Here is a 14470-nt window from a genome sequence, read left to right on the forward strand (position 1 = left end):
AAGAGCATTCTGAACCCCATCAATGATAGAACTGGGCCAAACTTCCCACACAGAACCCCCATGACAAACAGAAAATACTGTGTTTTCTGGTGGTCTTTGGCGACCCCGCTAACATCCTCTCATGACCCACTCAGGGGTCCCGATCTCCAGGTTGAGAAAGTCTGATGTAGAGTTTCCACATGTAGAAACAAGGAACGCTTCCAGTGTGGGGGAAAAGTGTCCTTTTGAGATACCTGTCTGCTTTTGTTTCCCATAGGCTCAGAGCTCAGTTTAATAAATTAACTCCAACATTTATAATTCAGAAGCTCTCGCTGTGATACCCAGTGTTGTTTGTCAATAGCCAGTGAATTCAGAAATAACACAAACTACAGTTCACAAATTGTGAGTTGCAAATGTGTTATGGTTTTAAGTCAGGGTTGGCAAAATGCGCCCCTCAGCGCTCTTTTTCTCCCCTATTCCCTCTCCCATCATTTTTTTAATAATAAAAAGATTTGTTGCTTGAATTCTATATTACACTACTAATTGTAGGGAAAGCAACAAAACATCACAACTAATGGGACAGTCAATATCATAGAATTTAACAATCTAAATAAATCCAGGAAGGGTGCCTCCTTTGGGTCCATGTCTCCTGGCACAAGGTCCTTCAAGTATTTGATTAAGTTTAAAAAAAAAAAAACAGCCTCTGGTGTCTCGGAAACTGCTCATTTTTGTTTGCTGGCCTTGATAAAACATGGATTGGTTCAAAACAAGCCATGCTTTAGCTCACATTGTAAACCTGTGCTTATGATTTACTATTCTTATCCCCCTTGGTATTAGACAAGCTTGCTGGCATGGATAAGAATTAAAGTTCAGCAACATCTATAGTTTTCCTAAACCTGATAAATGACCTCATCAGACAGACCACTTTGCCCATCGTCCACTGCTTCAGCACAGAGCCCATTACACGACACATGTGTACTTTCTTTTGGGGTCCATGCCAAAAGGGGAGCATAAGCAGTGTATGGTGCCACCACGGCAACACAGGAGGCTTCCCATGTTGCCTTCAGAACAATAGGGCAAGCATAGCAGTGCATGCCCTCCCCCATGGGATGAGGCCCCAGGTTAGTCGGGTAATGCAGGGTGTGGAGCAATGGATTCCCCATGCCCTCGTCCCGTCCCCCCCATGGAACCTTGTGGGTTCACCACAATGTGTGATAAATCCATTAGGCAATGTGATACGGTCCTAAATCGGAACCTAGCCATTATCTGTGGAAGCCTCACTCTATGTAGTCTGAAAAAGTACAGGCTAGGTAGCTCATGAACCCATAGAATTGTAATTTGTTGGATTTAATTTTTGTAGCCTCAATCATTGAATATTTATTAAACAGCTTTCTCTAATATACTTCTGAGCACACTGAGATTATTTACACATGTTTTTAAATGTATTGCTATTTATAGAGCCTAAATTATTTACTTTATGTGTAGAGAACACTTGGTTCTTTACAGGACATCGCTTCTTCTTTGCCCTTTTTATTTTTACTCTGAGATCATTATCTGTGGGAATTCAACAGAAAAGAATGTCAGAAATGATACTGAAAATGTGCTTTGCTTTGTTTTGCTTGAAAACAACATGGAGAGACATCAGTGGGCATTCCCTGCATACATTTCTTTTATCTCTAAATTGGTAGACCAGATGTTCAATACAGAACTTAGTTTTAACAACCAAGAGAGTTTGCAAAACGCCTGTATTCTGAGCAGAGATTTCACAGTTTACAAAGACATTTGATGTTTCAGTCAACTATTATTATTATGAGCCCCAAAAGCTTTGAAACATTGAAATGTCACATTCCTGGTGACATCATTGCAAGCATAACAGAGATTAGAAACTTCACTAGTGTGTCTGTGTCTTCCTAAAGTAGTCATCCATTCAATATTAGTCATCCAGCGAGCACTCTCAATTAATTTAGTTTAGATGACTGTATGAAACAAAACCAGTATCTACCTACTTGAGGGCAGGGAGAGGGAGCAGGTCTGTTCTATAGTAACACCACTACTAGGGGTGTAGCTACACTAGGATCAAAGTAAGGGCATTCCTTCCCATAGTAATTATGACCCTCAATAAAAATTTTCATTACTCAATTTTCTAACACTGCAGAGTAAGACACTAAAAAGTATCCACTCTTAATACTATAGGTATTTGCATATTTTCTTGATAATATGTGTCCCTTTTATTTAGATGCAGGTTGCAGGTTCAAATCCGGGGAGAGGCGGATGAGCTCCCTCTATCAGCTCCAGCTCCTCATGCGGGGACATGAGAGAAGCCTCCCACAAGGATGATAAAACATCAAATCATCTGGGCGTCCCCTAGGCAACGTCCTTGCAGATGGCCAATTCTCTCACACCAGAAGCGACTTGCAGTTTCTCAGGTCGCTCCTGACACAACAAAAAAAAATTAGATGCTTAAAAGTTATTTCTGAAAGTTCAGCTGCAGTTTTAAATTACTACAATGCTAGAAATTTGGAGACATGAGAAATTTCAGGGGGTGGCTGGATTCTTATTTGGGGGCACAGAACCCTCATTTTGCCATCTCCTTAGAGAGGCCTCATTTCTTATCCATTCACTTTCTGCAAAAGATGTTTCAGTGGTCTTCAAACTTTAATCCTCTTGTATTTTTATTGCAATATTGTGTTTCTGGTGGCACAGCAGGTTAAACTGCGGAGCTGCTGAACTTACTGACCAAAAAAATCAGCAGTTCGAATCTGGGGAGTGGAGTGAGCTCCTGCTATTAGCCCCAGCTTCTGCCAACCTAGCAGTTCAATAACATGCAAATGTGAGTAGTTCAGTGGATACCACTTCTGTGGAAAGGTAACAGCGCTCCATGCAATCATGCAGGCCACATTATCTTGGAGGTGTCTATGGACAAAGCTAGCTCTTTGGCTTAGAAATTAAGTTGGGCACCAACCTCCAGAGTTGGACACGACTCTGGAGATCATTCGGAGTTTCGGAATGAGATGTTATCTCTACGCAGATGATGTCCAAATCTGTCACTCCTTCCCACCTGTCACCAAGGAGGCTGTCCAGACCTTGAATCGGTGCTTGGCTGCTGTGTCGGACTGGATGAGAGCTAACAAATTGAAATTGAATCCAGACAAGACAGAGGTCCTACTGGTCAATCGTAAGGCCGAACAGGGTATAGGGTTACAGCCTGTGTTAGACGGGGTTACACTCCCCCTGAAGACGCAGGTTCGCAGCTTGGGAGTGATCCTGGACTCATCGCTGAGCCTGGAGCCCCAGGTCTCAGCGGTGGCCGGGAGAGCTTTCGCACAATTAAAACTTGTGCGCCAGCTGCGCCCGTACCTTGGGAAGTCGGATCTGGCCACGGTGGTCCACGCTCTTGTCACATCCCAGTTGGATTACTGCAACGCACTCTACGTGGGGTTGCCTTTGAAGACTGCTCGAAAACTTCAACTAGTCCAACGGGAGGCAGCCAGATTGCTCACCGGAGCGGCATACAGGGAGCATACCACCCCCCTGTTATGCCAGCTCCACTGGCTGCCGATCCAATTCCGAGCACAATTCAAGGTGCTGGTTTTGACCTACAAAACCCTATACGGTTCCGGCCCAGTGTATCTGTCCGAACGGATCTCCCTCTACATCCCACCTCGGAGTCTAAGATCTTCTGGGGAGGCCCTGCTCTCGACCCCGCCTTTATCACAAGTGAGACTGGCGGGGACGAGGAGCAGGGCCTTCTCAGTAGTGGCCCCCCACCTGTGGAACTCACTCCCCGGGGAGATCAGATCAGCGACTTCCCTTCTCTCATTCAGGAAAAAACTGAAAACTTGGATGTGGGACCAGGCTTTTGGAAACTCTGGCAGCTAAAAAGACCATAATGATGGGCAAATAATGAAGAAACCTATTGGACCTATGGAACGCGAAACACTGACCATGAGACTGTTTATTGTTGTGCTATTGTGCTATATATTGATGTTTTTAATCTGTTAATTGTTTAACTATTGTAATTGTTTTTACATTTGTATGTATTTGGATAAGGGCATCGAATTGTGCCTTCTTTTTGTAAGCCGCCCTGAGTCCCCCCTCGGGGGTGAGAAGGGCGGGGTATAAGCAGCAGAAATAAATAAATAAATAAATAGACTTGGGAAAACCTTTACTAAAGGAATTTCATCTCCATGATATATTTAGATTTTTGTGGTTGTCATTTTATTCTCTGCTGCATCTAATTGTTTGTTGTTTTAACTGATTGTTTTTCATTGTTCTATTATTAGACATACGGATTTTATTTGTGCTTAATTGTATGATTTGTTTTTAATTGTATAATTTGCATTTAATTGTAAATTTTATTTGTGTTTAATTAAGTGTGTTGTAATTTTATCCCTGGGAGCTTTTAGCTATGGAGTGACTAATACATTTTAGAAATCAATTAATTAGAAATATTTTTCTCAACTCTCCTTTTTTCCATTTTAGATCATTGTGAAGATATTTGGCAAGAGACAATCCTATATATTATTCCACAAAACTAACCTGTTATTTTTAAACATAGCCTCTCACCCTACTGCACACATGTTCACGTCACAAACAAGAGTGATAGTTTATTTACTCCATGGGTCATCTTTACAAATGTCTTGCAGTTCTCACTTCAGTTCTCAGAGAAAACAGTCATCTCTCTAATAACAGTCCTTAGATAACCTGTACTTGACCTGTCTTTGGACAGTGATGATTATCCACACAAGATGATTTTGCAAGATAACACAGGAGTGATGTAGATGCTCTGCTCTGTGTTAAGACCTCTAACATAAAGCTGGATGTGTCTAGAATTTTTCCCTTTTTCTGTAAATCAGTGAACACCAGGATAGAAAACATATGAAAGTCCTTTCTTGCCAGTACTCTGTGCAGTTTGTTCATTTCCATTAGAATTGCACTGTTTTTGATTGGGAAGAATATAGCCATCCTCTCATGGGAGCAAAGCATTTCAGGTGTAAAAGAGGATTTGTTATAAAGAAAGTGATTATAATGGGATTTAATGTAATTGAAAGTCAAGGTACAGTAGCTGTGCACTGTATCACCAGCCATATTAAAGTTTTCTTTCAATGTGGATTAGATATCCCTATGTAAACAGGAAACAAGGCGTCCCAGAATAAATCACTAAGTGTTGTAAAGACTTAGTGTTTCAAGCAATAAAATCATGTAGAGAAACTTAAAGGCAGCCTTTTGTATTCTCTCACTGATAAAAATGGGATTATTTGTACGCTACCTTACAGGCTTGTAAGGACAAAAAAGATGACAGTAAAATGTTATATAAATGATGTCATGAATAATTAGTGAAAACTGCTAGCCTGGGGAATGTGTTGGAGGATCAAGATAAAATTAATCTTTCAAGCTTTAGATTCTTCCAAATGTTAACATTCCTGATTTGTCTTTGTTGAAAATCATCAGTGGTTGAGAAGATCAATTTCTGACAATGTTCTTAAAGGGCAGAGCGGGGTGGGGGGATAAGAGATAATAATTTTGCTGTGAGTTCTTTTTCTAAATGTCTATTGTTTGTTGCTAGTGCTTTTTTAATCTTCGGTAGAGAAAAGAAGCCCTACGTAACTAAAACCCTATTCTAATGAGATCATTATTTTCTAACTCCTCTTTCGAATGAATGTCCTTTTACATGGCAAAGCTACAGAGCTTGGATTTCAGAACAGTGCTACCTTTTATCCAGCTAACATAAGAAGTACTTAAGAAAAGGACAAGAAGGGTCAAGAAGGAAATGTCTGCAGCATATATTTCACTGCCTTGCAGGCAAGAAGGGGAAACAAAGAAAGTTCATGGTAACAGGAGTAGCCATCATTATGAGCAGAAGGGTCAGAGAAAAGGGGATCTAATGACCTGCTTGGCCCAGAATTCCTCAAAATTCAGGCACTGCACAAGAAAACACTATGGGATGCAATCCTTTCAAGGTATGACTGCATGGGAGATCCATATACCCATGTGCTACATTTCAGAAAACAGGTTGAGCATCCTTCATCCAAAATGCTTGGAACGAGACACATTTTAGTTTTAGTATTTAGTGGAATTTTGGAATACATGTGCTTGCATATATTTACATAATGAAATATCTTGGAAATACACAATACACAACATTTATTTATGTTTCATAAACACTTTACATACATCACTAGAAAGTAATTTTACACAATATTTTAATAACTTTGTGAATGAAATAATGTTTGTGTATATTGAACCACCAGAAAGCAAATGTTTCACTTTCTCAGCCAACTATGTAAACAATTTTGAATTTTGGAGTATTTCAGAATGCTCAATCTATGCTTCAGAATTCCAAATAAATGATGCTCAAGCAAATAGTGGATGCTCAACAGTATTGTACCTTGCCCCAAGCTGCAAAGAGAGGCAAGTAACAAATATATTTATAACTGCTAGCATCACTACTACTGAAATGGAGCAATTTAAAATGGCCACAGATGGTGAAACCCAGGTGGTGGATACTGGTATCTGAAGGCGCAAATACTGGGTTTGTTAAGCGACCTACAGTACCGGTCAACAGCCATTTTGTGAGTCCATGCACCTGGTGAGCTAAAAGAGAAGCCGATGTTCTGAAATAATGCTCACCAAGTTCAAGAAGAAGCCAGCAAAGTATTTTATTCAATCAGCTGGTTGAGATCTGGTTGAGATCTCAGCCTGCAGTATCCTGTCAAAATAAGCTGAGATATCATACATGACAAAAACAAGCATTCAAAAGTTCCCGCCACCCCCAGCTCAACCCGGCTTGGCTGTGATTAGCCACGCTCCAATGTCATCAAAGAGGTCTCCCTGTAGGGGCAGGACTGTGGTGCTCACTGGCCAATAGGGGAGCGCTCCTCACCTCTGATGTAAATGAAGTGCTCTCCAATGACTGAAGAGTGCAAAGATTAGCCACTAAATTGCTAACTGGAGTGCTATATCATGAAAGGATGAGTCCCATGCTGCGGCAGCTCCAATGGCTGCCGGTCGGCTTTTGAGCTAAATACAAAATGCTGGTCATCACCTATAAAGCCCTAAACTGTTCGGGTCCAAGCTATTTGTCTAATCACATCTCACTATACAGACCATCCCATGCACTGCGGTCAACAGAGGAGGCCCTCCTCTCGGTCCCACCTCTGCACAAGTTCGTTTGGTGGGAATGAGAGAAGGGACCTTCTCCCCATCTCTGGAACTCTCTACCTTATGAAATAAAAATGTCCCCCATCCTCCTCTCTTTTAAGAAACTTCTAAAAACACACTTATGCACTTTATCGTATAAAGAAGAGGAGGACTAAGACACTTTAACTACATGGAATGTTGGCTAGTCCCACTTGTACAATATGGCTGCCACATTACATTTCAAATGAACATCGGCGCCAGCCATTTTTAATGTAATTGTATTTTAAATTGCTTTTAGGGTATTTGTTGTATTTTTTTCTTATATTTTAGTTAACTGTGTCTTATTGGATTGTTTTGGATTGTTTTATTTTCATCACAATGCTTAATTCTTTGTTGTAAGCTCACTGTTATTACTGTTGCTTTATTATGTATTATTTTGATATTTTTGTACTTACATGAAACATTGAATGCTTGCTTTTTGTGTGTGTAAACTGCCCTGAGTCCTTTCAGGGAGAGAGGGTGGGCTAGAAATAAAGTATTATTATTATTACTATTACTATTACTATTATACAGCAAGGGAAATGGTATTCTGCAAGGACATATTAAATATATCAATGTTTTTAATGGAACATCCTCTTATGCAATGGAGTACCTCCTTGCACAAGAAGATACTGAATACAATTTCCAACAATGCAGTCACAGAGATACAAGTGGCTTCTAGGGATTAGGACCACTTAATGAATAAAAGCCCTGCAAGCCATTTCAAATTGATTTTCCTGAATCCATTTTTTAAAGTTTAAATATAAATAGAAGGAATATAAACAAACAAATAGCAATGACAGTTTGCAGTGAAAATATAGGTCAAATATGACCCATGTAAGCAGAAACAGAAGTACTAAATGTATGGCCTAAATGTAGGACGCTACCGGTGTCAGAAGCATGTCACTGAGCAGTGTGCCATGTCTGTATTTTATGGTTGCTGAGACAAAAATTGAAAGAACAATATTAAAATATTGGAATACCTAAGAAAATATACCTATGAATTTCAAAGCAGTAGGCTCTTACAGGAAGGGAAAAGTCAAGGAGCTGCTGGAATCAGCTTATTGTATAAAGATGTGTTAGTCTTTTCAGTAACAGATGGCAACTGCACATTCATTTACAAAGATAAGTACATGGAGTGGATCTGAAGTAGTATCTCACAGTACTACCAGCACATATTGACAAATATAAGTACAAATACACACACATACAGAGAGAGAGAGAGAGAGAGAGCTATGAGTTATTCCACTAGCATCATTACAGATGCAACTTTCTTGCCCTGTTAGTTTAAAAAAAACAAAAAAAACAACAACTCAAGTGGTAATTTTGAAACATTTGAGCTAGGATGGAAAGAGGACAACAAAAAATAAATTTCTTCGGTTGTTGTAGGTTTTTTCTGGGCTATATGGCCATGTTCTAGAGGCATTCTCTCCTGATGTTTTGCCTGCATCTGTGGCAAGCATCCTCAGAGGTAGTGAGGTCTCTTGGAACTAGGAAAGTTTCTTGCTTTTTTTCTCAAACCAGCTTAACTTTCAGCTCTACCAGCCATTATGCTGCTGAAACATCAACTACTCCCCCAGTGCCCTCTTTATGGTCAAGATGGACACACATTGGATCAAAACCAGCAGGGATCTCAGTTTCTAAGAAGTAGCAACTATTGGTTTCAACCATAGTTAAAAGGATGATACTGAAGCCAATCTCCCAAATAGGTTCTGCATTTTAGATAGCTCCTTTAAATTTCAGATTCAAATCAAGAGTAGATTCATTAGCCCATTGATAAACAACCCCACTGTTCTTATGAAAGTTTGTCTTACCATATCAAACATTACTTGAACATACTGTTATTATTGTTGTTACAAAGACAGAAAAATAATAATTGTAAAATGTACCTAGAATGATTAAACTAAAAAGCATGTTATGATCAATGCTGAATTGCATTAATATTTTTTTTGTCAGTAGATATATTTGATCAGTCTAGCATTGATCTCTCAGAGGCAATTGCAAGAGTAATATAGAAACATTTAATGCCCACATACCTAGCCTGTTGATTTTGCTGTGTGCCTCCAAATTGTTTCTGACTTATGGGTTTTTTTTGTTTTTGTTTTTGTTTTTTTGTCTGGAGCGACTTGAGAAACTGCAAGTTGCTTCTGGTGTGAGAGAATTGGCCGTCTGCAAGGACGTTGCCCAGGGGACGCCCGCATGAATTGATGTTTTTATCATCCTTGTGGGAGGCTTCTCTCATGTCCCCGCATGGGGATCTGAAGCTGATAGAGGGAGCTCATCTGCCTCTCCCCGGATTCGAACCTGCAACCTGTCGGTCTTCAGTCCTGCCAGCACAGGGGTTTAACCCACTGTGCCACCGGGGGCTCCTATTCTGACTTATGGTGACTATAAAGCATACCTGATTCTTAGCAAGATTTGTTCAAAGAGAGATCAGTCTTTGCCTTTCACTGGGGCTGACACATGTACACCTCATCAGATGGGCCACAGGAATCACCACGCATTGTGGCGAATCCATTGGTGCCCAGAAGAGGGTGTGGAGAACCTGTCACTCCATGTCCCACATTGCCTGGCTTCCCCCCACCTCATCCCATGGGAGGAAGCATCCACCACTCAGCCCCCCCCCCCATTGATTCAATGTAACATGGGAAGCCTCCTGTGGCAGTATGTGCCAGTTCCTCTATAGCAGTGGTTCTCAACCTGTGGGTCCCCAGATGTTTTGGCCTTCAACTCCCAGAAATCCAAACAGCTGGTAAACTGGCTGGGATTTCAAGGAGTTGTAGGCCAAAACACCTGGGGACCCACAAGTTGAGAACCACTGCTCTATATTTTTACGACAAAGCCCTGCTGGAAGTAGTCCTATGTCATGAGATAGAATCCAGCATCCCCCATCATAAAACTATTGAGGAATTGGTGCATGCCACCAAAACGTACCCCATCCAATGAGGTCATTGGCCAAGATCATCCAATTACCAAATAGAGATTGAAACTCTAATTTCCAGAATCCTATTCCAAACTTCAAACCACTGCACCACATTGTCTCTTATCCAATATACTACATCTAGGTAGGGATCCTGAAGGTACTATTAAAATAGGCACTAGTTCCTTTGCTTGATTGCCAGACAGAGCCCTCTAAATTAATCCCAAGCTGATTGTACACTGCAGAATTCATTCAGTTTGACACCACTGCCATGGGTTTTGTTTTTGTTTTTGTTTTTTGAGGGATTTGTAGTTTGGTGAGGCACCAGCATGTTTTGGCAGAAAAGGCTGAAAACTTTGTAAAACTATAATTTCTTTGAATCCATGGCAGTTAAAGCGGTGTCAAACTGCATTCATCCTACAGTCTTCTGGATGCATCTCCAAATAGCTACTCCTATGAAAGCTGCCCAGATCACTGCTCTCATGCATTGTTTAAATTTAAGAAATGGGATTCTATTTCTGTGAGCATGTTTACCAGCAAGTGTGCCTCTTAATCTTTAGTGGTAAGTGCTGCACACTTGCTTGATTGTGTACACATTTCTACAGGCTACTAATAATTAAAATGTCCCTTCTAAGAACACACCTCCTGTAAGCACCAACCTTTCTGGGAGCCAGTAGAATGGTTTGAAAGATCAGTGTTGCTCCCCTCCTGTATGTTACCATTCTGCTATAACAGCATTCCTTCCTCATTCCACAGCAAAGATAGAAGATTTGAATTCCTTGCAAGGAAGATCATCCTATCATAGCCAAATGCCTGTGTGCTCAGTCAGCCTGCCTCCAACAACCTGCAAGCATAACAAGTACTGGAAAAACAGAGACTGTCCTTTGCTTATGTGTTTATTGGGCATCACAGTGCTTTCCAACAATATTTCCACAAATGCTTTTAAAGGATTGTTCTTCAGTTGACTTGTGCAGCAGTTCAGTCAGACTGAGCCTGGCATACATGCAAGTCACATACTGTTCACTGTCACAAAGTAGCTCACTCTCAAGAATGCCAAGTTAAGTTGAAAAAATGTCAAGTATTTTTAACATGAAATTATGCTTTATGGACTCACCACTGTTTGGCCTGAATGGTTGTTAGAACAACTTTTCCCCTGCTGACAGTGTTCCTGTCATCCTGTTTCCTAAATCTAAAAATAAAAACAACAAAAAAGAAAGACACAGGGAGGGAGGGATGGAGGGAGGGAAGAAACTGGGAGAGGAACATTAAGAATAAATGGAATGCCATAGCTCATATTTAAAAGCTAGGTCATACAGAGCTCTCATTGGTTGTTGTTTAGAGAACTGCATAAGGCTCCATATGGACTCCTCTAGATGAGGAAAATGTATAAGGAGGTTGCAGCATTTGTTGTAGCAGTTTTTGGTTTTTTTATTTAAAAAATCCAAATAATGGCTACCATCCTGTTAGTGAATTTTGTTTTTATGTGACTTAAAATCATTACTGACTTACAGTGAAAGAAAGTGTATGAATTACCCACAGTAACCCAGTGGGTTTCCAGAGCCAAACAGGGAACTGAACTCAGGTCTCCAGAGTCATTGTCCAATGCTCAAATCACCACCCCCACACTGTCGCTGTTAGTGAGTTACAATAGTGAAATTCCTATTTCCACTATTGTAGCTCATTGTTTTGGTCACTGAGAAGGCTGTGGTTCTTTATCAGCCTGCCCTTCCCCATAATCTTTTAAGTGATGCAATGGACATAAGTTGTTCATTTCCATGTTGATAGAAAGTGGGATGCATCAGTGGTACAAGGACATTGTCATCAGCTGACCTTCTGATGACCTCGAAGTTGTGGATGACTGCTGCAGCTCATCTACTGATCTGCTGCTCTCCTGAAAGGCAAAAGTTGCCATGTTGGGGGATGCATCATTTAAAAGATGTTTGGGGGACTGATAGCACCAAAAACAAAGCTATCTTCCACACGTATGTCTGGATTCCAGCTGATCTGCATTGTGCAACCGATCTGGACACAATGGGATTCACTGAGTACCTAGAAGAACATGTTGTCAGATAACTTACTATTGTACTACAATGATATTTCCTATCTTTGCTCCTCTGAGAATCTTAACAATTATAGCAAATAAACCTTTAAAGGTTCCACATTCAGGAATCTAATCCCTGTTCTTCAGTCTTTCATATGTGTCATCTCTGCTTGGGCCATCATTGCCATTGCCCACTCCTAGCTCCTCAAGCTTCTGGAGCCTCTGAATTCCTGCCTTCTGCTCTTTCACAGCCATTTTTTATCCAAAAAGCACAATAGAGCTTGTATGTGATTCCTAGGATGTGTACCTCTTCATTCAGATTGTGCCCAGTTCTTCAAGCTTTCATACTAAATTTCTAAAATTGATTACCCAAGCTGAATTTTTATCCTGCACAAAACCTATCCTGCTCTCTCCTTCTTGGTTCTTGAGTTGACATTTAGTCCCTCAAAGTACAAAGCCCAACACCACCCCAGTTACAGATCAAGCATTAAAGGACCTCTACAGTTGGGTGGACAAATAATAGTCATGGACTTCATATGGCTGCCAGGGGCCATAGCAAACCATCCCTGGAACTATGATGGCAATTGGAGAGATGGGAGACATGACCCTTCTCACCTCTAATCTAGCACTCTAACATTGTAGCATAACTCACAGATAAAGGTAAAGGAAGATGAATACTACTACACTACTAACTACACTAGGACAGGGTTGGGGAAATTATAGTCTCCCAAATGCCCCCAAGGCATCCAAATTACTACAGAAACATGGTGGTTTGGTTCTCTTGACCCCTCTAAACTTGCAAAAACTGGGAGGTGTCAGGTTTTTGGTATAAGCCCCAAAACAAAAGTGATTTTACCTCATTTATGGGTGCAACCGTAACAATGGGTGGAGAGTGGTGATGGGGAAATGTCACGGTCCTCCATCCCATTCTAGGTGCCGAGTTGCTAAGATCTGAGTCTTGCTGATTAGCCTCATCTAGAGAAAACCCATTGGATCAATTGGCAAATACTGAGTTAACAGCTAGGCAAGTCTCATTGATTGAATGGTTCTATTGTATCCGGGACTAACAATAGGACATACCACAGCAAAAGTAATAGGTTTGCTTTAATTTTTTTGTCACTCCCACTGCATTTCAATGTAGTATTACTAAATACAGTTTTCCACCCCAGACTACACATGCCTCATATAATATCCTGATATTCTCACACATACACACACTTTGGCTAAGAATCACCAGATCTGAGGGTTGTTGTCACATATTCTCTGCAGATCTGTATACCAATCTTCATGTGATCTCAACATCACACCATGAAAGGACTTATAATTTTAATAGCAGAGCATCTTAGCAGATCTGGGGAGGGGTTGGATGCAGATGACCAACATGCCAAATGGTTATGAATGCATAGAAGAGGTGGTTTTTTTAAATTCTTAAATCATTGTCCACATTTATTCACACTCTTTCTGTGTGCCTTGAAATAAGGCATGCTTGATTTAAATAATTCCAATAATCCTCTTCCCAACAATCCTAATAGGAGCTGAGTGTAGGGCATTATAGGCAGATTTAAAAATTTTGTAACAGAATGACCATCCTTTCAAAGGAGACATTTATAACTGTGAAAATCCCTTATGGGACTCAAGGAAATTCTTAGAAAGGTCAAATGTGGTGTCTCAACTAACTGACAGCAGTTTGCATTTGTGTACTATGCATTAAACCAGCTGGCTAAGAAATGTGTCTAAAGAGCACGGTGAAATACGACTTTGTCAGACAAACTTCATGAAAAATACAAGTTACTCTATCAATGTTACCAATTCTTTCACAGGGTATTTATAATCAATGTTGTGTTTCTTTCTTGAAGTATAATCTAATGTGATATGAAATCACAGCATCGTTGTGTTTTTTTAAAAAGTCAACCTCATGCCCTTTCCCTCCCCCCATTTTAGCATGTTTTGTCAGCACGTTTGAGGGTCATTTTAACAAAGAGGGGGAAATGGAGCCTCCTAGGGACTCTTCTAAAAGACCCCCTGACTGCTAGAAAGCATGTTTTCTTTTCCCATTTGATCATAGCTGTGAGAAAGGTCCTGGGTGCAAAAACATTGATGATCAGAGATAGAATCCGAGGAGGAATTCACCCAGGAAAGAATGGCTGAGAAGGCTTTTTGCTTTTGCTTGGGAGCTGCAAAGAGGAGCAGGGCTTTTTTCCCCTCTCCTTCTTTTCAGATTGTAGATAACAGATCATGCATAGAGAAGCTGACACTGCAAAACGGCTGGGGTGGGGGAAGGGAAGAGTGTGATGGGAATGGAGGGGAGAAAGAGATTCATGCTGTGCTTTTATACAGCAGGGGCCTCGCCT

Source organism: Anolis sagrei, chromosome 1 (assembly GCF_037176765.1).
Source record: "Anolis sagrei isolate rAnoSag1 chromosome 1, rAnoSag1.mat, whole genome shotgun sequence".
NCBI lineage: Eukaryota > Metazoa > Chordata > Lepidosauria > Squamata > Dactyloidae > Anolis > Anolis sagrei.